This window comes from Danio aesculapii, chromosome 18 (genome assembly GCF_903798145.1).
Source record: "Danio aesculapii chromosome 18, fDanAes4.1, whole genome shotgun sequence".
NCBI classification, from domain to species: Eukaryota; Metazoa; Chordata; class Actinopteri; order Cypriniformes; family Danionidae; genus Danio; species Danio aesculapii.
In genome coordinates, this window is record NC_079452.1 from 20633975 (window position 1) to 20656515 (window position 22541).

At 36.5% G+C, this 22541-nt stretch overlaps 1 protein-coding gene across 1 annotated transcript in view; it reads left to right on the forward strand.

Moving 5' to 3' along the window:
- The first annotated feature begins 16707 nt into the window (after positions 1-16707).
- The window catches only part of kcnj5 (potassium inwardly rectifying channel subfamily J member 5), a 73543-nt gene continuing 67709 nt past the window's right edge, over positions 16708-22541 (forward strand). Inside the window, exon 1 of the mRNA XM_056478997.1 lies at positions 16708-16777. The gene's annotated coding sequence lies outside the window, so the exon portion shown is untranslated. The remainder of the gene's footprint in view (positions 16778-22541) is intronic.

A 22541-nucleotide genomic window follows, 5' to 3' on the forward strand; every position in this document is an offset into this window, starting at 1 on the left:
AACGCACGTTTCTACTCAAGTAATAAATTATCCCTGAGGTTTCCAGCTGTAATTATGATATGAAGGGCTGTTCAGATGCAACTTCAAAGTTTTTAACTTGTAATTATGATAAATCTTGTAGCATGAAAGGAGCATTAATCTTAAACACACTGAAGCAATAAACAGCCATGTTTACATCTATATGCACAATTTGGTATATTGCATTAATGCTGGATGAAAAATAAACCAATGTGAACATAAAATCATCTTTCCACCTCTAAAGAAATGATGTATTCATCCATTCATTTTTTTTTCAGCTTAGTCCCTTTATTAATTTGGCATCGCCACAGAGGAATGAACCGCCGATTTATCCAGCATATATTTTACACAGAGGATGCCCTTCACAGCTGCAACCCATCACTGGGAAACCAAATTATTCATTGATATTATTATTTGCATTCCTGAATGCTATATCTACTTTTTTAGTAGAGTTTTTCTGAATATTACTCCAGTTCAGAAGTGAAACAGTGAAGATGCAGAGATTACAATAAACCCTGCAAACGAGTGTCCTACAGCTGCAGTGAACACGAAAAGAATTTCAAGTGCAACTTATAACATCAAATATAATGTGGATTTTTGATTCCGACAAGGACAAAAATGACCAAATCACCAAACAGAAAGCTTTTGTTTTCAGATCAAATGTGATGCACATTTTATAAGAAAAATAAAAGAGAAAATGGGATTCTTGTCAGGTTACAGAGTGTTTTAGCTTGATGGTGTTTTGCACCGTGTCCAAGAATTGCTAACTGTGGCCATGTGTATAATTCTAACACAAAGGCTAATAACCAAAACACACATATTTATCCCCATGAGGAAAGACTGAAACTATGTCTACACTGAAATGTATGGGTAAATTTGTATAAAACTGGACCACATCACTATCGTTTTTAAAAGTTTCCCAAGTAAGGCACTTTGACCTGCGTCATTTTTGCCTGGCATTTATTTACTTTACAGCTTTTTTAAACATTTCGCCAATATATCGAGGAAAAGCTCAGTTAAATCTTTAACCGCTAAATCCTTTTAACTGAAAGATACTTCTAGGAATAAAAAATGGCTGTGAAAATAAGCTTGTGCTAAGGTTATTTTTAAGCATGCACACGTGTGAAAATGTGTTTTGGTCAGTCTGACCACAAATGGACAGTGCTAAATACGTTAAATGGGGTCTAAATCATTTTGAGGTTGCCCAGAGGTATTAAAAATGCATTCAATTGTTTTGCTTTCATTGTGCAAACATGCATGTGATTATTAATGTATATATTTTGATCATAACAAAAATCGAGTCACCAATCACAAGTTTTTGTTTTCATATAAACTATGAACTAACTGATACTAACTATGATACTTTGATAAACTATGCATATTTTGCATATTATGAAGTGACAATTTAACTGAATTGGTCATGACAAATAAAAAAACGGTTCTTCCATTGAAAAAACCACTGCTTTGCAACCTTTATTTTTAAGTGTACACTTGGTTTTAAGTTGTGTTTCACCAAGGGACAGTGCTAAATATAGGTTTAAATGGGATCTAAATCATTTTGAGGTTGTCCAGAGGTATTTGCGGTTGCAATCGCAAATATGTCGTGATGTGCAGTAGGATGCCAAATTCAAAGTCCAAAAATAGAAAACTGTTACTATACACCACACTGCTTTAAATGCCAACCGCAGATGTCTTTGGCTAAAAGGGAGCTGATTAAAAATGCTGGACTCTACAGTTCTCATTTCATATCAGGTAAGTTCACGCTATGCTGAATCATACATAATACTCGTTTTTGATTGGAGATGCATTGGATTGTATTGATTCATAATGTAAACACACAAATGCACATTACTTACACTCATGTGATCTACTGTGTTCAAACAACCAGGTACTCTCCAGCTGCAGACCCAATATGATCAATATGGGATGTGTTTTGAGAAAGTGCACCAAAACAAGGTAGTCATACTTCACTGTGTTGTACCAAAACACATGGACCATGCACCCATATGCTCAGATTTCTGTAAATGCACCTTAATATCAGCTGAAAACAGAAACAACACATTTCAAGAGTTGGCAAAGTCATGCATTAAATGCTTTTTATTGGACGCTGTTTATGTAAAGCATGGGTCTTTATTCGAGCAACATACTGAATCCTTTACATCAAGGGTCTCAAACTCAGTTGGTGGAGGGCCGCATCTCTGCACAGTTTTGCTTCAACCCTAATCAAACACAGCTGATCCAAAAAATCAAGTTGTTCAAAAGAATCTTGGACACCTTGATGAGTTAAATCAGCTACGTTTGATTAGGGTTGAAGCAAAACTGCAGAGCTGCGGCCCTCCAGGAATTGAGTTTGAGATCCATGATGTAAAGGATTCAATATGTTTCTGCTCGAATAAAGAAAATGATGGGACGTTTACCATTCGAGAGGCTCTCTTTTGTCTCATGTCACATGAAACGAAAGCCTATAATGTCCAGAATAATGCTGAAAGAGCTATTATTGTGTCAGTGTGTCATGCAAAGAAAGGCATTCATTCAACTACAGTACATCCTCACATATAGCCAGATCAAATTTATAGTCTCAACTAGAAGCTAACGTTTGTTGATGAATTAGTAAGCCAACATTGTTCTATGTGGTTGCTAGGTAGTTGCTAAAGCATTGCTAGGTGACTGCATTAATGTTTTAAATGGTTGCTAGGGTGCTCTGGTTTGTTATTAATCAAGCCTCGTTTACATTTTTGATCAAATGTTAATTCTTAGTAAGCATTTCTAGCATGTTATAGCACTAAGCCAATTATTATTATTATGTAGCTAATAATGGGCGTCACGGGTAGCACAGTCGCCTCACAGCAAGAAGGTCGCTGGTTCGACTCTCGGCTGGGTCAGTTGGCATTTCTGTGTGGAGTTTGCATGTTCTCTCCGTGTTGGCGTGGGTTTCCACCGGATGCTGCTGCGGTTTCCCTCACGAGTCCAAAGACATGTGGTAAAGGTGAATTGGGTAAGCTCAATTATCTGTAGTGTATGTGTGTGAATGAGAGTGTATGGGTTTCCCAGTGCTGGTTGCTGCGTAAGACATATGCTGGATAAGTTGTCGGTTCATTCCGCTGTGGTGACCCCAGATTAATAAAGGGACTAAGCTGAAAAAGAAAATGATTAAATGAAGCCAATAACTGCTAGCATGTGTAGCATACAGAAAGTCCCATTAGCGAATATGACTCAATCGAGCCAATAACCAGCTCACTGATTCTCATGATGAGATATTGCTTTTGTTAAATGGTTGCTCGGTTTGTCTCTTGTTGCTACTGTATGAAGTCGATTGCCAGCTTGCCAATATCAATGATATAAATCTTCCCTGATTTGGACTTGGACTATATGCAAGTCACAAGTATGTCGTAATGTGCAGTAGGATGCCAAATTCAAAGTCCAAAAATAGAAAACTGTTACTATACACCACACTGCTTTTAATGCCAACCGCAGATGTCTTTGGCTAAAAGGGAGCTGATTAAAAATGCTGGACTCTACAGTTCTCATTTTATGTCAGGTAAGTTCACGCTATGCTGAATTATACATAATACTCGTTTTTGATTGCAGCGATGATTTTAGCAAAAACAGTTCAATATGGTTATTTAAACTGCAGACACTGAATGTTTAGAATGTACGGAAGCGTAGAGCTGCCACCCAGGTAAAAAAAAAAATCTGAGCTTTATCACGTTTGTACAATATACTTTTCACGTTCGTACAATATAATTATCACGTTATTACAATATACTTTTCACGTTCGTACAATATAATTATCACGTTATTACGTGAAAACTTTATTGTCAGGTGCGAAGACGAAGAGCCCGCCAACCTGAACACTGGCATGCTGATAACAACATTGTCCAAGCTGATCAGTAGCTGCAAAATTTCCCCATGTCTCAATCCAAGCATAAAATACAACTTAATTAACTCTGTTAAACGAGACATTTTCTCACGCTCTGATCGCACCAGGTAAACGTAGCCTAAACAATAAAGTTTTCACGTAATAACGTGATAATTATATTGTACAAACGTGATATATTGTAAGAACGTGAAAAGTATATTGTACGAACGTGATAAAACTCAGATTTTTTTTACCTGGGTGGCAGCTCTACGCTTCCGTAAGAATGAAATGTAAAAATGTAAGTTCACATATCCTGCCGTATAGTTGCAGTTCACTGTCAGAATGCAGTTGTTTTGCTTGTTGATGATTACCTAGGCCTGGTACAGCTCTGTCTTCTTCCCTTGTCTTTGTTTAGGCAGAATCCCGGTTTTTAGCACTACAGTTTTGAATCTGGTAATCATTGAACATTATTTCTTGCACATGACCACACAGAGCAAACTTGTTGGCATCCAAAGACTTTAACTTTCTTGTAAAATCACTTGGAGTTTCAATGAGATAGTTGTATATTTGGGCCTTTTTCAATATTTCGTCTTATCCAATATTCATTGGGAGGGTGCTTTAGCAAATGGACCTGCTGCTCACTTTAACGTTAATTTTGCTGAATAACTGTGTTTATCACTGGGTGACAAGCTGTTATAATACACTAAAATCATTATGTAAATAATATATATAATATGTAATCAATATAACTTATCTCTAATACAACAACAAACTCTGTACCGCATTGGATGTCATTCTCTCACTGTAAATGCTAGCGCTCCTAGTTTTTTCTGCAACCTCGCTGCGCGCGCACCCTGAATGTTTAATTCCTCAATTGGCACAACCTTTAATAAGAAATCTTGATGACAAATTAATTTTGTGATCAGAAAAATATTGATGACACAGTAATGTAAACAGTCATGTTTAACGTCGAGTTGTTGGAAATTTCAGGTTGTCATGAGAAAGACAAAGACAGGTCATGATCTATTTGGTTAATAAGTCACATTGTCACAACAAAAACACAATGCATTTGCCTTTAAAATGTCATAACTAAGAAAATGACACTTCACGACAGTTGTCGTAAGCATGTATAAAATTCCATGTCACAATTATAAAGGTGTCAAAACATGAATTCCCCTTCAATTAAAGTGCTTCCGGTACAGGTTTAAGGGTTAAATAAGATGGCTTAAGAGTGGGAAATGTGTTTGTTCCAGGAAGTAAACTCAACAAAAGCTCTTTGAGGGAGTTGAGAAAATGTGTTACTGATGTAAAGAACTCTCTTTGGAGTGACTTTTCAGATCATTTTCAAGCTCAAACTGCAAAATTACACACTTAAAGAAGCCGAAAGTCTGGAAGGTGTAACAGGACTGCATTTAAAACCACTTCATACTTAACTAACAAGTAGATCTTGATAGAAAACTTGATGCATAAAAGATGAGGAAGTGATCCTGAGTGAGCATTTCCAAAGCACTTACAATCAAACTCCCTGCATTTACAAGCCATCTTCTGCAATGTAATGGTATTTCCCAAAGATTTCTTTTGAGAAACAACTCAGAAGCATCTGACAGATTGCCTACAATTGAAAAAACGGCACTCCCAAGACTGCGTCCACACACCAATTCAGTCGGTAAGTTGAATATTTTAATGCAAGTGTATCATGCTCCTGCTTTAACATTTCAATTTTCTCTTATCGCTTCTCCTTCTAAAGGTCCTAATATAAATTTCACTGCTTTTTGCCCACTCAGCTGCTGAATATTCAACATATGCTGCATTTGATTTCCATTTGCCTAGTCTGGATCCAGAAAAAGCCCCAACTACACATCCAAACCAAACGCTGACTAATAAACATGCCATCATCATTAGCAGACGCCAATATATCTCAATACTAAACATCTCTTTCATCTCTTAAACATCTTTATCAATGTTTAATTCATCTGCAAGCAAATATTCGATGTTTGTCTTAAGCAGTTTGAGCTTGAATCAGCAAAACATAGCATTTTGAGTTGTTGTAACTCAAAGAGTCAAAGAGCTGGATTCCCAGATAATGCATGACATTGTGTTTTATATAGTTAGCAGCGTCTGCCAAAATCATAAGCACATAACTTGGTTGTTGCGTGAACATTCAGTTGTTTAAATGAACAGCAGCTAAAAATAAATAAATAACTAAAATTAAAAATAAATTAATGGTAAAAATACTTAAATAAATAAATAACATAAATAAGTAGCAAAAAAATAAATACATAGCTAAAATAAATAGATAAATAAATAAATAGCTAAGTAAATAAATAAATAGCTAAAAATATATGACAATAAATGGTGAAAATGAATAATTAACATAAATATATAAATAGCTGATATAATTAGATATAATTAAATAGTGAAAATAAATAACTAGCGAAAATGAATAGCTAGAATAAATGAATAAATAGCTCAAACAAATAGCTTAAATTAGTAGTTAAAATAAATGAATAAATAGCTAAAATAAATGAATAAATAAATAGCTAGGTAAATATTTAGCGAAAATAAATAGCTAAAATAAATAATTAACTAAAATAAATTAAAAAAGCTAAAATAAATAAGTAAACAAATTGCTAAAATAAATAACTAGTGAAAAAATAAATAAATAGCTTGTATAAAAAGCTTAAATAAATAAATACCTAAGTAAATAAATTAACAGCCAAAATAAATAGCGAAAAAATAAATACATAGCTAAAATAAATAACCAGCGAAAATAAATAAATAGTGTAATACAAAAGTAAATAAATAGCTAAAATAAATACAAAGCTTAAATAAAAAGCTTAAATAAATAAATGCCTACGTATATAAATAAATAGATAAAAAATAAATAGCTTAAAGAAGCTAAAATAAATAAAATAATTAAAATAATGAAATAAATAACAAATAAATAAATAGCTAAAATAAATAAATAGCGAAAAAATAGATAAAATAAATAGATAGATAAAAAATAAATAGCTTAAATGAAAAGCTCAAATAAATGAATAAATATCAAAAATAAAGAAATAGCTAAGTAAATAAATAGCTCAAATAAATAAATAGCTTAAATGAATAGCTCAAATAAATTAATAAATAGCTAAAATAAATCAATAAATAAATAGCTAGGTAAATAATTAGCGAAAATAAATAAATAGCTAAAATAAATAATTAGCTAAAATAAATAAAAAATAGCTCAAATAAATAAGTAAATAAATAAATAAATAGCTCAAATAAATAAATAGCTTAAATTAATAGCTCAAATAAATTAATAAATAGCTAAAATAAATCAATAAATAAATAGCTAGGTAAATAGCGAAAATAAATAAATAGCTAAAATAAATAATTAGCTAAAATAAATAAAAAATAGCTCAAATAAATAAGTAAATAAATAAATAAATAGCTCAAATAAATAAATAGCTTAAATTAATAGCTCAAATAAATTAATAAATAGCTAAAATAAATCAATAAATAAATAGCTAGGTAAATAATTAGCGAAAATAAATAAATAGCTAAAATAAATAATTAGCTAAAATAAATAAAAAATAGCTCAAATAAATAAGTAAATAAATAAATAAATAGCTCAAATAAATAAATAGCTTAAATGAATAGCTCAAATAAATTAATAAATAGCTAAAATAAATCAATAAATAAATAGCTAGGTAAATAGCGAAAATAAATAAATAGCTAAAATAAATAATTAGCTAAAATAAATAAAAAATAGCTCAAATAAATAAGTAAATAAATAAATAAATAGCTCAAATAAATAAATAGCTTAAATGAATAGCTCAAATAAATTAATAAATAGCTAAAATAAATCAATAAATAAATAGCTAGGTAAATAGCGAAAATAAATAAATAGCTAAAATAAATAATTAGCTAAAATAAATAAAAAATAGCTCAAATAAATAAGTAAATAAATAAATAAATAGCTCAAATAAATAAATAGCGAAAAAACAAATAAATAGCTTGTATAAAAAGCTTAAATAAATAAATAAATACCCAAGTAAATAAATAAACAGCTAAAATAATTAAATAGCTAAAGTAAATAAAAAGCAAAAAAAAAAAAAAAAATAGATAGATAAAAAAATTTTATAAAAAATAAATAGCTTAATTAAGCTAAAATGTAAAAAAATAATGAAATAGCAAAAAATAGATAAAATAAATAGATAGATAAAAAATAAATAGCTGAAATGAATAGCTCAAATAAATGAATAAATAGCAGAAATAAAGAAATGAATAGCTAAGTAAATAAATAAGAAATTGCTAATATAAATAAATGAATGGCACGATTTTGTTTTCAGATATTAATGCTCAACTTATTTTATGTTTGTCCAAACGTAGAAATTAATTTGTTAATTTCAAGTTGTAGTGAAGAAATTAATGATTATAGTTCCCCAATCATAATTTAATACTATTTAATTATTGTTAATGAAGGGAAAAAATGCACTAATGCTATTACATACGTCAGGTCTCTATTGACCATATAAACTACAGAACAGACATTATTCAATAAATAAAACATAATAAAATATGAGGCGCTTTCAGTGTTAAATTAGACATTCTCTAGATAATGACAGAATATGTAGACCTATATGTATTTGCAGATTAAATTGGTCTAATTTGAAATCATATACAAGTGATAATCACCTTAATAATTCGAGCTTATCCCAGTATTGATCCTTTGCCGCATGTACACCGTTTTAACCATGTATTATTTCACCATGTCGGATGTATTATTGATTTCTTTTCATTCACATACATCTTTAACATCAGTTTTGTTGATAGCCTCATGGATAACCATGCTGTGCACTTCAGCTGCTCCTGAAACACAGAGTGAAATAAAAGCAGGCATTTAACCGATGCTGTGATTCACTGCTATAACACCTCTATGGAGTTTCCTGACCCCAGCGGCCCAAAGCCTTGATTTGTCTACATTTTCTACTCCACATGGTCAGCACTGTGAGCGATATCTCAGCCTCTCCGCAGGCAGCCTACATAGTGCTCCAGCGGGCATCAGCAAATCATATTCTGGGGTATTTATACATGCACTGCTCCTGTCCCTGAGGCGTAAATACACACGCTGTCAAACTATTGACAATTTGACAAAGTTTTACTTTGTAAATAAAGGAAAAAAATATTAACCTGACTGTATTTGCCCCTGCAGGAGGCATTCTTGAATAATTTACATTCTGCTGTTTCAATGATTGTCCCATGTTCACTGTTAACTGAATCATTGGAGAGAGAGATCCATATACATACACACAATTAACCCTAATGCATGTGCTTTTGTTTTTCTTGATTCAGTTTTTCTACTGAAGTCTTCTCATTGCATATTTGTCACGTGAGAGAACTATTGTCACATTTATTTCACTATTTATAATACAGTGTATATGCATACAGTTGAAGTCAGAATTATTAGCCCCCTATTCTTTTTGATATATTTCCCAAATGATGTTTAACAGAGCAAGGAAATGTTCACAGTATGTCTGATAATATTTTTTCTTCTGGAGAAAGTCTTATTTGTTTTATTTCAGCTAGAATAAAAGCAGTTTTTAATTTTTTAAACACCATTTTATGGTCAATATTATTAGCCCCTTTAAGCTATATTTTTTTCCGATATTCTACAGAACAAACCATCGTTATACAATAACTTGCCTAATTACCCTAACCTGCCTAGTTAACCTAATTAACCTAGTTAAGCCTTTAAATGTCACTTTAAGCTGTATAGAAGTGTCTTGAAGAATATCTAGTCTAATATTATTTACTGTCATCATGACAAAGATAAACTAAATCAGTTATTAGAGATGAGTTATTAAAACTATTATGATTAGAAATGTGTTGAAAAAAATCTGCTCTCCGTTAAACAGAATTAAGGGAAAAAAAATAAACAGGGGGCTAATAATTTAGGGGGGCCAATGATTCTGACTTTAACTGTGTCTATATATATATGTATATATAAGGCTATGCTGTCAATAACATTCTACTTTCAATAAAATATATATATATATTTTTTTTTTTTGTCTTGCGTGCTTTTTATTTTTTAAACCACTGTAATTTAAGTTATTAATGACATTACAACATCTTACAAAATTACTTTACATTATATATTCAAATAATACAAATGTATTACAGGGCATATTCGGTTTCAGCGAAGTGCTTCCAGAATTTTTAGTTTTTGCCCAAAATTTTTATTTTGGTAAATTCCTAATCAAAATATGCTATTTCTGTCATGCATGTGTTTTGCCAACACAATCTCACGGCAATTCGAAACTTTTTTCTTAGTGGCTAATTCGTACGAATTCGTATGATCTAATTCGTACAATTTAGTACGATTTGCTCATCCTCCAATGACTGTTAGGTTTAGGGGCGGGGTTAGGTGCCACGCCTCCTTTTTAAAATTGTACCATTTCGTACGACTGAACTCGTACGAATTCGTACGAATTAGCCACTAAACTGTCAAAACGTAAAATACTTACGTTTTCTCGTGAGATCAGGCTGGTTTTGCATGTTCAGTCTATAGTCATTCTTGAGTACTTGTCTCATTTATTCATTCATTTTCCTTCGGCTTAGTCCCTTTACTTATCAGGGATCAGGGAACTTATCCAGCATGCTTTATGCAGTGGATGCCCTTCCAGCCGCAACCCAGTACTGGGAAACACCTATGCACACTCATTCACAAACACACACACACATACACTACGGCCAATTTAGTTCATCCAATGGGGTATATGCCAAAGCATGCTAATAGGACTTTTAATTTGTCAGTAACCTGGGTTAATCGTTTCTGGTGAATTGTATGCCAATGCAAAATTGGCACATTTAAGGTCTGTTTCCTTTATAAATCAGCGATCTCCACTTGCTGAGTGATATCCGATATAAAGTGGGTCTCAGATTGTACAAGAAGCACTGCATTAGATAAAATTTTTCCCCATCATGTCTTTATAATATGAACATTTATTTTACCCTAGTATATTTAATGGAGCTTCTGCACTAGCCTGCCGATTCTGACGGGTGCGTGCGAGCAAACGGCTTTTTGCCTCGTTTTACGCTTAAGCAACTAAATGAACGCCAAAGTCTATTTAACTGATTGTATTGTAATTACATTACAACATCCATGCTGTAAAAGGAACCATATAAAATGGAAAAAAAAACACAATAGCAGGTCACCGGAAGTTTATCAGCATGGGAACAACACTAGCTCGGCATATACCCTATTCCCCTATAGCGCATGTGTTTGGACTGTGGGGGAAACCGGAGCTCCCAGAGGAAACCCACACCAACACGGGGAGAACATGCAAGCTCCACACAGAAATGCCAACTTACACAGCCGGGACTCGAACCAGCTACCTTCTTGCTGTGAGGTGACAGTGCTAACCAATGGGCCACGTGTCAGCCCGAGTACTTACATTTACATTTAGTCATTTAGCAGACGCTTTTATCCAAAGCCACTTACAAATGAGGACAAGGAAGCAATTTACACAACTATAAGAGCAGCAGTGAACAAGTGCTATAGACAAGTTTCAGGTGTGTAAAGTCTAAGAAGCAAAGCATTAGTAAATTTATTTATTTATTTATTTACAGAGTACAGTTAGTGGTATAGCCAGAGAGGCAGTTACAGATCAGGAAGGAAAGTGGAGACTAAACAGTTGAGTTTTTAGTCGTTTCTTGAAGACAGCAAGTGACTCTGCTGTTCTGATGTAGTTAGGGAGTTCATTCCACCAACTGGGCAGATTGAATGTGAGAGTTCGGGAAAGTGATTTCTTCCCTCTTAGTTATGGAACCACGAGGCGACGTTCATTCACAGAACGCAAGTTTCTGGAGGGCACATACATCTGCAGAAGTGAGAGCAGATAAGAAGGAGCAAAGCCAGAGGTCGCTTTGTAAGCAAACATCAGAGCTTTGAATTTGATGCGAGCAGCAACTGGCAGCCAGTGCAAACGGGTGAGTAGCGGAGTGACATGTGCTCTTTTGGGTTCATCAAAGACCACTCGTGCTGCTGCGTTCTGAAGCAGCTGAAGAGGTTTGATAGAGTTAGCTGGAAGCCCGGCTAGTAGAGAGTTGCAATAGTCCAGTTTGGAGAGAACAAGAGCTTGAACAATGAGTTGAGCTGTATGTTCAGATATGAAGGATCGGACCTTTCTGATGTTATAGAGTGCGAATCTGCAAGATCGAGCAGTTCTAGTACTACACTATATACGAGTACTATAAAAATAGCAAACCACAGCACCACATGTTTCACAGGCCCGCAGATTTTCTTCACTATATTTCTATATATCTGTGATCATTTTGCTAATGTTAACATCTGTATGCACACCTTTTGAAAAACACAAAGCAAAAATAGTATCATTTTTTAAATACATCCCTCAGCTGTGTTTTCTAGAGTTTTAAATGTCTGAAATTACTAAATAAAGAACTCCTATAAAAATAAACACTCAAAGGCTTTTTCACTCACATTTAGCGGCCAGAATAAAACAAATAAGTGACAGGACAAGGCTTTTTTTCATTCTGCCTCTGTCATCCACTCCTGATTGTTCTTGTTGCCCTTGGTATGCTTTGCCTTTATTATTTGATTGACTCTCCCCTTGTGTTGTCCTTGCTTTCCAGGTCACAATATTTCAATTCAAACAGATCAAATCGGCACCACCAGGGTCAATTCATTCAAATATATACAGCCCAAAACAGAAATAACGAGAGAAAGGAAAATGCAGACTGTGAAAAAACCCAAATATTAATAATAATTCTGACCTCAACTGTAAATATATACTGTATACACCGATAAAGACTGAGATTAAAACCGACCAAACCAGATGAAATTAAGAATAAAAGATTCTGCACTGACGTTCCTTTCATCAGCTCTCTCAACGCTCTGAAGAAAAATAAATAAATAACAAGCGCAGAGTAATGAAGGAGCGAGCCCTTGATTACACTTAGAGGATTGATAACCCATTGAAAATGTTTATTGATTTTGCCATTACAGGGTCAGCTGATTGATGCGGCATCAAGTAATGCTCAATCACACATTAAAAAGAGAGATCTCGAGAGGGAACGGAGCACTTTTTTCATCCACAGGTTTCCTCAGAGCATTGCCTGCTGATCAAAACAGAAAAGTTTAAAAGTCTCTTAAAGGTACATGCTTAGAATATTGGCTAAATATGCAGTAAGAAATGATTTTGTGGCTATTAAAATATTGTTTGTTTGAGCATCCCAGCCAGCCCTAAAAGGCATTTGGCTTGTTTTGCTTTTTAAAAGTTTCTTAATTGTATTTTGGCAACTCCTATGATACCTTTACATCCATCCAAGTCAAGTGAAATCATCTTTATTCTATAATGCTTCTTACAGTGTTGATTGGGCCAAAGCAGCATAACATAGATAAAGAAAAGAGAATATAAAGCCATAACAATAGATTTTTATTCTCCAAGATGAAGGAAAAACTGTACTGTTCAGTATTTTTAGTGTTGAATGATTGATTGTTGGTGTTGAGGCTACTAAACCCTTCATTTCCAAGAGCCTGCTCTGCTCTGATTGGCCAGAGCACTCTGTTCTGATTGGTCTTATAGCTCTACTGTCCGATTGGTCAAATGCCTTCACTTGGCTCTGATTGGCCAGATCGCTCTACTCTGTTCTGATTGGTCAGATAGCTCTACTGTCTGATGAATCAAATGCCTCCACTTGGCTCTGATTGGCGTGATAGCATTACTCTGGTCTGATTGGTCAGATAGTTCTACTTCCTGAATGGTCAAATGCCTCCACAAGGCTCTGATTGGCCATATAGCTGTACTCTGTTTTAATTGGACTTAAAGCTCTACTTTCCAATTGGTCAAATGCCTCCACCTGCCTCTGATTGGCCAGATAGCTCTACTCTGTTTTGATTGGCCTTATAGCTCTACTCTCAGATAAATAAAATGCCTCCACTTGGCTCTGATTGGCCAGATAGCTCTACTCTGTTCTGATTGGTCAGATAGCTCTACTTTCCGATTGGTCAAATGCCCTCCACCTGCATCTGATTGGCCAGATAGCTCTACTCTGTTTTGATTGGTCTTAAATTTCTACTCTCAGATTGGTCAAATGCCTCCATTTGGCTCTGATTGCCTAAATAGCTCTACTTGTTCTGATTGGTCAGATAGCTCTACTCTCCGATTGGTCTAATGCCTCCACTTGGCTCTAATTGGCCAGATAGCTCTGTTCTGATTGGCCTTATAGCTCTACTCAGATAAATATGCCTCCACTTGGCTCTGGTTGGCCAGATGGCTCCACTCTGTTGTGATTAGCCAGAACACTCTACTTTCCAATTGGTCAAATGCCTCCACTTGACTCTGATTGGCCAGATCGCTCTACTCTGTTCTGATTGGTCAGAAAGCTCCACTTTCCGATTGGTCAAATGTCTCCCCAGGCTCTGATTGGCCAGATCGCTCTACTCTGTTTTGATTGGTCCTATAGCTCTACTCTCACATCGGTAAAATCTCTCCACTTGGCACTGGTCGGCCAGATGGCTCCACTCTGTTGTGATTGGTCAGATAGCTCTACTTTCCAATTGGTCATATGCCTCTACCTGGTTCTGATTGGCCAGATGGCTCTACTTCTCTCTGGTTGGTCTATTGCTTACAGTATAATGTGTAGGAAACCAAAATCCCAATGCCCACTTGTAAGCGCAGTGAGTTTTATCATAACTCGACCCAGAAAAAGTATCTCCTCCCCCACTAAAAAGTGCATTTAAAGTGAATTAGTTTGACCTAATTCAAAAGAGAGCCAATAAACACTTCTAACCCCCTACTTTCCAAGAGCCTGCTCTGATCTGATTGAGCAGATGATCCAATCCATTGTGTTCGGTCTACACTTACAAACCAAACACCTCAATTTCAGTCTTTGAAATTTCGAGGCTTCCTCAACACAAATGACTCAGCACATTCCACTCAGCACATTCTATATCCACTTGGGGATACTCTTCCAGAGACCCTCAGACCACGCAGCGCCACTGATTCGATCCAAGAACAGCGACGAGATGATCCCAAGGTTTCCATATCCTGGACCAGGCCGTATCCTAAGCTGCTACTGTGGTGGTCATGGAGAAGTGGAGAGCATGAGACTGATTCCTGTGACGCTCCAGGGACAGACGAGTCTTCACTGAGGTCCAGGTTCCAGCCTCCGGCACTTGAACTGCAGCTCTGCACAAGACGTTTTGCCAGTGGAGAAATGGTCGTGCCCATCTGAGTCTGGTTTCTCTCAAGATTTTTTTTTTCTTCACTTTCGCCAATTGGTGAAGTTTTTTCCTCGCCTCTGTCGTCACTGGCTTGCATGGTTCGGGATCTGTGGAGCTGCGTATCGATGGATTTGCTCTTCAGTGTTTGGACTCTCAGTTGTGATTATTAAACCACACTGAACTGAGCTAAACTGAACTGAACTTAAACTTTGAAAAATGAACTATACTGTTTCAATTCACTATGATCTATTATGTGAAGCTGCTTTGACACAATCTACACTGTAGAAGCGCTATACAAATAAAGGTGAATTGAATTGAATTTAATTTAATTTGCAGCGAACACATTGCTAATTCTGTGCCTGTCGTAAGGTGGGATGGTATTCCATCTCTGTTTTCACTTTGCATTGACTTGTATGCAATGTACTTGCACAAATACTTAATTCCGCGACTCAGCATAAACGAGTGATTATGCTTTTAACATTCGGCGTGCTTTTAACAATCATAACAGTGTGTTATGAAAGCATGAGAAACTCCATTTAGAAAAAAATACCCATGTAAGTGTGGACATGGAATGAGTCCTGCCCTTCTGAGGTGCTTCTGTGATCTGATTGGGTATATGATCCAGTCTATTTCCATTGGTCTACCAGTTACAGCATGAACTAAAGCAAAGTTGCGCAAACAGAAATGATGGCGTCCGTTTTATTGTATGAATTTGTATCGACTCAAATTTTGAGTTGCTTGCCGATTGGATTAATTTGGCCAAATTCAAATAGGCAACCCATAATCAAACCCATTTGGAAACCAAACCTCAACCCCCATATATATAATGCTTAAACAACTCATGTGAACATAAAACCAGTGAATCAAGAATTGCGAAAAATGCAAGCCCATGTCATGCCTTCACTGGCCCCACCATGAAATGTGAGCCAACAGAAGCCTGAGAATCTATTGTCATTGAGTGGCTGACGTATATGACGACATGTGAGACTGCATGCTTTTGTGTGTACGGAGACTGCAGAGTCATAAATCAGAGTCCATTGGCATGTTGGAAGACGGCCTCTCGTTTAACCTTGTCGTAGTGCTCTCTCTCTGCCATCCCGAAACATCTGTTCCAATGACCTTGCAGAGCAAAACCTCCAACTTTATCTCCCGCAACACTCCTTTCCACTTGTGTGCTTACAGTATCTTCCCATCTTCCTACTGCACTGTGGCGCATCTCACCCCCAGGCTGTTCTTAAGCTAAAAAAAAAAGAAAAACAAGAGTGAAATTGATTATCCAGCATGTCTAGTGTGATTCTTTCTCTCTCGTCTCGTTTCTCTACGCAGTTGCGTAAACCTCAGCCCCGCAGAATCCAACTCATCGTGCGCTAGGATGCTTCCACACACACGCAAGTGCGAAAAGGACAAATCCTGCGAGGGGAGATGGAGGAGCAGGGGGCTGTGGGGGAGGAAACATCCTCTCATGCTCACTTTCACATCCCTCCCTCTCTCTCTCTCTCGTTCTCTCTATCTCTCGTTCTCTCGCTCATTCGCATCCTCCAGGAGAGAGAGGTAAGGAGGTGCTGTGTGAAGGCTGAGATGAGCACATCAGAGCTGGAGTCAGAACAGAGCGCAGCTGCCCTAACATGCCTCCCTTGACACACCACAGCTACCTCTGCGCTCCAATGAAGGTAAGTCTGGAGAGAAAGAGAGAAAGAGAGAATGTCCATTGTGCCTTTGAATGGGCTCTTAACATCATTGCATGCTGAGAGCTGGTGGGATTACCCCACATGCGACCCCCTGTCCCATTGAGACGTCAAGCTTCTGCTCTTTATCCATCTCGGATGCGTTTCAGGTGGCATGAGCGTGCACGTGTTTCAGTGCATTGCAGGAGTTTGGCAAAGCCTGCCAGTTGCATTGCAGGAGAACTTGCATGTGCACGTGTGTGTTTGCGTGTGCGTTCACGTGCGAGTGTGTTGCGGCATTGGGAATGGTGCACACTTTCAAGAGATGCTGAAAGTGGCCGTATCGATTCTCTTTGATTCTTCGGTACAGGGGTATTAGTCCTCTCGCCTGGGGCTGGGATTACAAACTGCTCGCATGGAAAGATTTTCCTCCGTCAAGCCGCCTCTCTCTGGTCCTGTCACACTTAGAGATAACTCGGCGCAGAAAACAAAGCGGCGGCTCTGCTCGATAAAGAGATAATAAAAGCCAGCTCGACTGTGGCTTCAGGCAGAGCGAATGAGTGTGAGATTCTGAATTTTTCATAGGAGTTTGCTCGCAGCTTGCATACATAATAGTGCATACATCAAATGTGCTGTACAGTTTCACCTACAGTCGTGTGGGGTTTTTAAATATACATAGAGTTGCAATACAAACACATTCAAATACTATACTATTCTTCAATCCTATGCTTGATTTCCCAGTACTGAGTTACGTCTGGAAAGACATACGATGCGTAAAACATATACCAGAATAGTTGGCGGTTCATTCCGCTGTGGCAACCCCTGATAAATCATGGTCTAAGCCGAAGGAAAATGAATCCTATGCTTGAACTAAACTCTTTGTTAGATTCCTCCTGGAGATTGTTTAGTATGCGTATTAGGCTCTTTTTTCCCTTGTGGATGGCTGGCTGTTGCGCACATAGGCGATTTCACGTTCTGTTCGCTAGACCCTGACCCGCACACATCTAAGCACCTCAATTTCCAGCGTTTATCAGAATATCCGCAACATTAAAGTCTCTCGCCGCACGCTTGATTCTGACGATGTGACCTTTGACCCCATTAACTTCCTGAGAACTGCTCAAACTCTCATCAAAACACCCGCTTCACCCAATAGGCCTCTCTTATCTACTGCCATTTAGATCACAGGGAGTTACAGAAATTACAAACCAATGACTGAAGAGTACATTCAAAGGAAAGATTCTTTGCTCAAACTTGTACGGCTGTGAAATTCAAGACTGATCGATGCTGAGTGCCATTTCATTCTGTTCATCGTACTAATCAGCTTTGTAAGATTGGACTTAGTGCTCAAGTCTTAGTGCTCACTACAGTTTTTAAGAAGTTTAATTTAGCTAACTCGGTAACACTTTAGCTTAAGTAACAAGTCCAACTAGGGTGGCATGGTGGCTTAGTGGTTAGCACTGTTGCCTCACAGCAAGAAGGTCGCTGGTTCGAGTACCGGCTGGGTCAGACGACGTTTGTGTGGAGTTTGCATGTTCTCCCTGTGTTGGCTTGGGCTTCCTCGCCCTCAGTCCAAACACATGCGCTAAATAAGCTAAATTGGCCGTAGTGTATTTGTGTGTGTGTGCGTGTGTGTGTGTGTGTGTGTGTGTGTGTGTGTGTGTGTGTGTGTGTGTGAATGAGTGTGTACAGTATGAGTGTTTTCTAGTACTGGGTTGCGGCCGGAAGGGCATCCGCTGCGTAAAACATATGCTGGAATAGTTGGCGGTTCATTCCGCTGTGGTGAAAATAAATGAATGAACAATTCCAACTATTAATAACTACTGGATTATTATCTGCATATTTTTAAGATGTGTTTATTAGCACTTATCAAGTATAATGTATTCTGCATCTCCTACTCAATACCTAAACCATACCATACCATACAAAGCATTAATAAGCAGCTTATTAATAGTTTATAGCTAATAATCTTAGTTAATGGTTTGTTAATAGTATGCATTGTTTGTTAAAATAAAGTGTGGCCAACAAATCATGTTCATAGTGATTCGGAATGGCAAGAATTTGAGTGCACAAAACAATAGGCCCAATTTTTACTATTAATAAACGATTAACTATGAATGTAGCCACAATAAACTCCTAATTTGCTGCTTATTAATAGTTAAGTTAACAGTTGGGTTTAGATACTGGATGTAGAATAAGATCAGACAGATTATGTACTTTATAAGTACTAATAAACAGCCAACATCCTAATAATTAGCAGATAATAATAACCCAACTAGTTACCAAAAAAATAAATTAAGTTTTATAAACTAAATTCTTGAGGAGCATGAGTGATATGATTGATCACGGCTGGCCTCACATCAATAATCAAGCTAGTCCAATCAGATGAATTCTAGCCACCAGTAAATAAGCCCATTCATCCTACCTTCCTTATATTCGTTTTTTAAAGAATCCCCCCTTCCACCCCATCTCCCCCATTCCTCCTTTACCAGGGGGAGGTCTCAAGACCTACCTGATCTTGAACCCCTGTCATGCTACATGACCTGGCCAGAGCCCTGGGCTCAAATATCTCTGAGCTCAGGGTTCTCTCCCAGCAAGGCAATAATTCAAGCAAATTATATAAGTGTGAACTCTTGAAACAATAATACATTTGAAGTGCATTGAACATAATAAGCAAAAACAGCACTAAAACACATGCATGCAGAAAATATGCTTCTCTGAAGTCCCAATCTATCATTTTCTAAACTAAAATTTAGAGTCATCTTTGATGATGTAGGTGGACAGGGGCGCCGCTAAGGGGGGTAAGTAAGGATGATTCTAAACCCCCCCCCTTCTTGACTTTCAAATGCAATTACGCAATTGCCAGGACTAGGCCTTAGTTAAATAAGTTAAATAGTAAATATCCACCAGGAGACATAAAATGACACTGATGTATATTAAGACATCTCACTGCAAGTTATTTCGAGTTGAGACAGCTCAAACATGCAATTTAATCTTGACTAGCCTTAAACCTTGTTTGTGAAACCGGGGGTATAAGTACTAAAAACATATCATAATAATAACAACATAGGCTCATTCTGAAAGCGTAGCCCTATATACATTTCTGGAGATTGCGAATTGTGTAGCCTGAGGTATGCATGACTGCATTTTTAATTTTTTAAATGAACACTAGGGGGCGGAATGATGCCGTTCCTTTTCGCGCTAGCAGCTGACTGCTTACTTCCATGTGGACGGCTTTTCCGCTGTTACCAGTTTGTCCAGTGGCTCGCTGCGTACATCGGCGGACTTGAGACACAGAGTGGAGTTCAAGACAACAGGGTTCGAGTTTCAAAAAGCGGGTAGGACGAAAAAAAAAGCCAAAAAATAAAATAAACAAGTAAATAACAGGGTGAGAATGTGGTAAAATCTGAAAACGTGGTAAAAATCTGTCAGCTGTGGTGCTTTTCTTTTTCTGGATTGCTTTTGCTGGTCAATCGGTGCTTTTGAAAACACTATTGGTTGAGTTTAGGGAAGATGGTGGGAGGGGGAATCGATTGGTGGGGCAGTCAGTCAGTCAACAGCGACCTCTGGTGGATTTATGCGAGAACAGTAGGAATGGCCCTCGTGAGGGAAATTTGAGATCTCAAAAAGCACACACAGCGGCCTCTGGTGGATTCGCAAAAACAAAAACTGCAAACAAACATAGCTCCTGGGACGTATTTGACGCTCTCCAGAAATGTATACAGGGGTACGTAATCAGAATGAGCCTGGGTTGATAAATAAGCAGGTGATAATTCACTAGTTAATAACTAAACTAAATAAATTAACTAAATAGTTACCAAGAAATAGATAATAATGCATTTTACAGTAAGTGCACTGACCATCTTACAGCATTAAAACACATGCAGGCAGAAATATGCCTCTCTGAAGTCATGTTTAGAAAATTCAGAGTGAACTTTGACTTGACATTGGAGGAAGTCATCTCACATGCTTTCGCTTCTGCTTTCTATTCTGTAAAGTGTGTGTGTGTGTTGTAAGATCTGCACGTTTGTATGTGCATCACACTGAAGTAAGTAGCACCTCATTTGATCTGGAAATGCATGCTTTATTTATATTGCTCTTGGTCAGATCCGAGCAAGAAAAAGTCCTGGAGCGCAATCCATCTGCTTGGTCAAATGAGATCAAACTTCAGTCTAATACATTGAGAGTATTGTCATGTCAGCTGCGGTTTGAGAGCAGTTCTATTTCCTGCTGCATTGATCTGTATGCTTTGAAAGTGTGCGTCTAAAGGACATGTTTAATGAGATTAAATCTTATCCTGCTTTTGTTTGTGCAGTGCTGCTATTCGCTGTTTGTTTCTCAAGTCTGCAACTTCACTAAAGCTCCGGTGGCAGAGCGTAATTCGTTGTAGCTTAATTAATTAAAGGAAATAAACCTGGTGTCTAGCAGAGTTTGAAGTAAAGAGATGCACTGTAAAAGATTATTACTTACTTCAACATAGTGAGTAAACCTGTTGCAACTTGGCACTTTTAGGTTGATTGATTTTTTTTAGCCCTTGTGTTTAGGTTTATTTCTTTTTTGTTTAACTGAGAGAAGATTTTTTTGGACACATTTCTAAACATAATAGTTTTAATAACTGATTTATTTTATCTTTGCCATGATGACAGCACATAATATTTGACTATAGGATATTAGTATTCAGCTTAAAGTGACATGTAAAGGCAAGTTAAAGTAATTAACAATGGTTTGCTTTGTGGCCAGTTATAAAAATACTTAAGGAGGCTAACAATGTTTTAACATAGGCTCATTCTGAAAATGTAACCCTAAATACATTTCTGGAGATTGTGAATTATGTAGCCAGAGGTGCGTACAGTATGTATTTAAAACGAACGCTACGGGCAGTGGCGGATTTAGGCGTAGGCAATATGGGTAATCGCTCAGGGGTGTGTTTCAAAAAACCATCGTTAGCCAACTAAAGTTGCAAGTTGTGTTGTTAAAACATCGCTTTTGATTTGGTGTTTCCCAAATCTGTCGTTCCGATGAACATTCGCAAACTGCTATGCTTGCAACTACACCTCTGGAGCTGTAGTTAGAAACATAGTTCCTGGCTGTGTTCTATTGCCAGTTATCCCCCCTCTGCCCTATTTATTTAGAACGTTCCAACTTTTAAACTTGCAATTATTATATTTTTAAAGCATTAAAGTCATCTCTCTTAGGTGTAATTTGCTTTCAAAGCATTTTTACAGTTCAGTTTTAGCGATCTTCATGTTTACAATTGCGCTCCCTTCGCAGTGCACTTTGAAAACATTGATGTCTTTTTGAACATGGCTGAAAGCTATTGGTGACCTATTATTTCAAAGCGGAATTTATGTCACGTCTCCAAAGCTTGTGAAAACAAAAAACATAGCAAACATTAATGCTTTTAATTTATAGTAGGTTATTTATTAAGTATGTGTACTGTATATGACATGGACCTGCTGGTTAGAACAATTCTGCAGTGTTTACATGTGTCAAATTGTAAAAGTATTTAAAATATATATATAAATAAACAATATCCCACTTAATAATAATAATAAAAACAATAATAACAATAATAATAATAATAATAATAATAAATAATCGTCATCATCGTCATCATCATCATCATTAATATTATTAATATTATTATTAAAGTAGAATTTTTTTCATTTCCTAATAAATAATAACTATTAAATTTCATTTCATAATAGCCTAATTATTTATTGATTTATTTATTTGATTTATATATGATATTAGAATACGTGTTAGCTTTTGT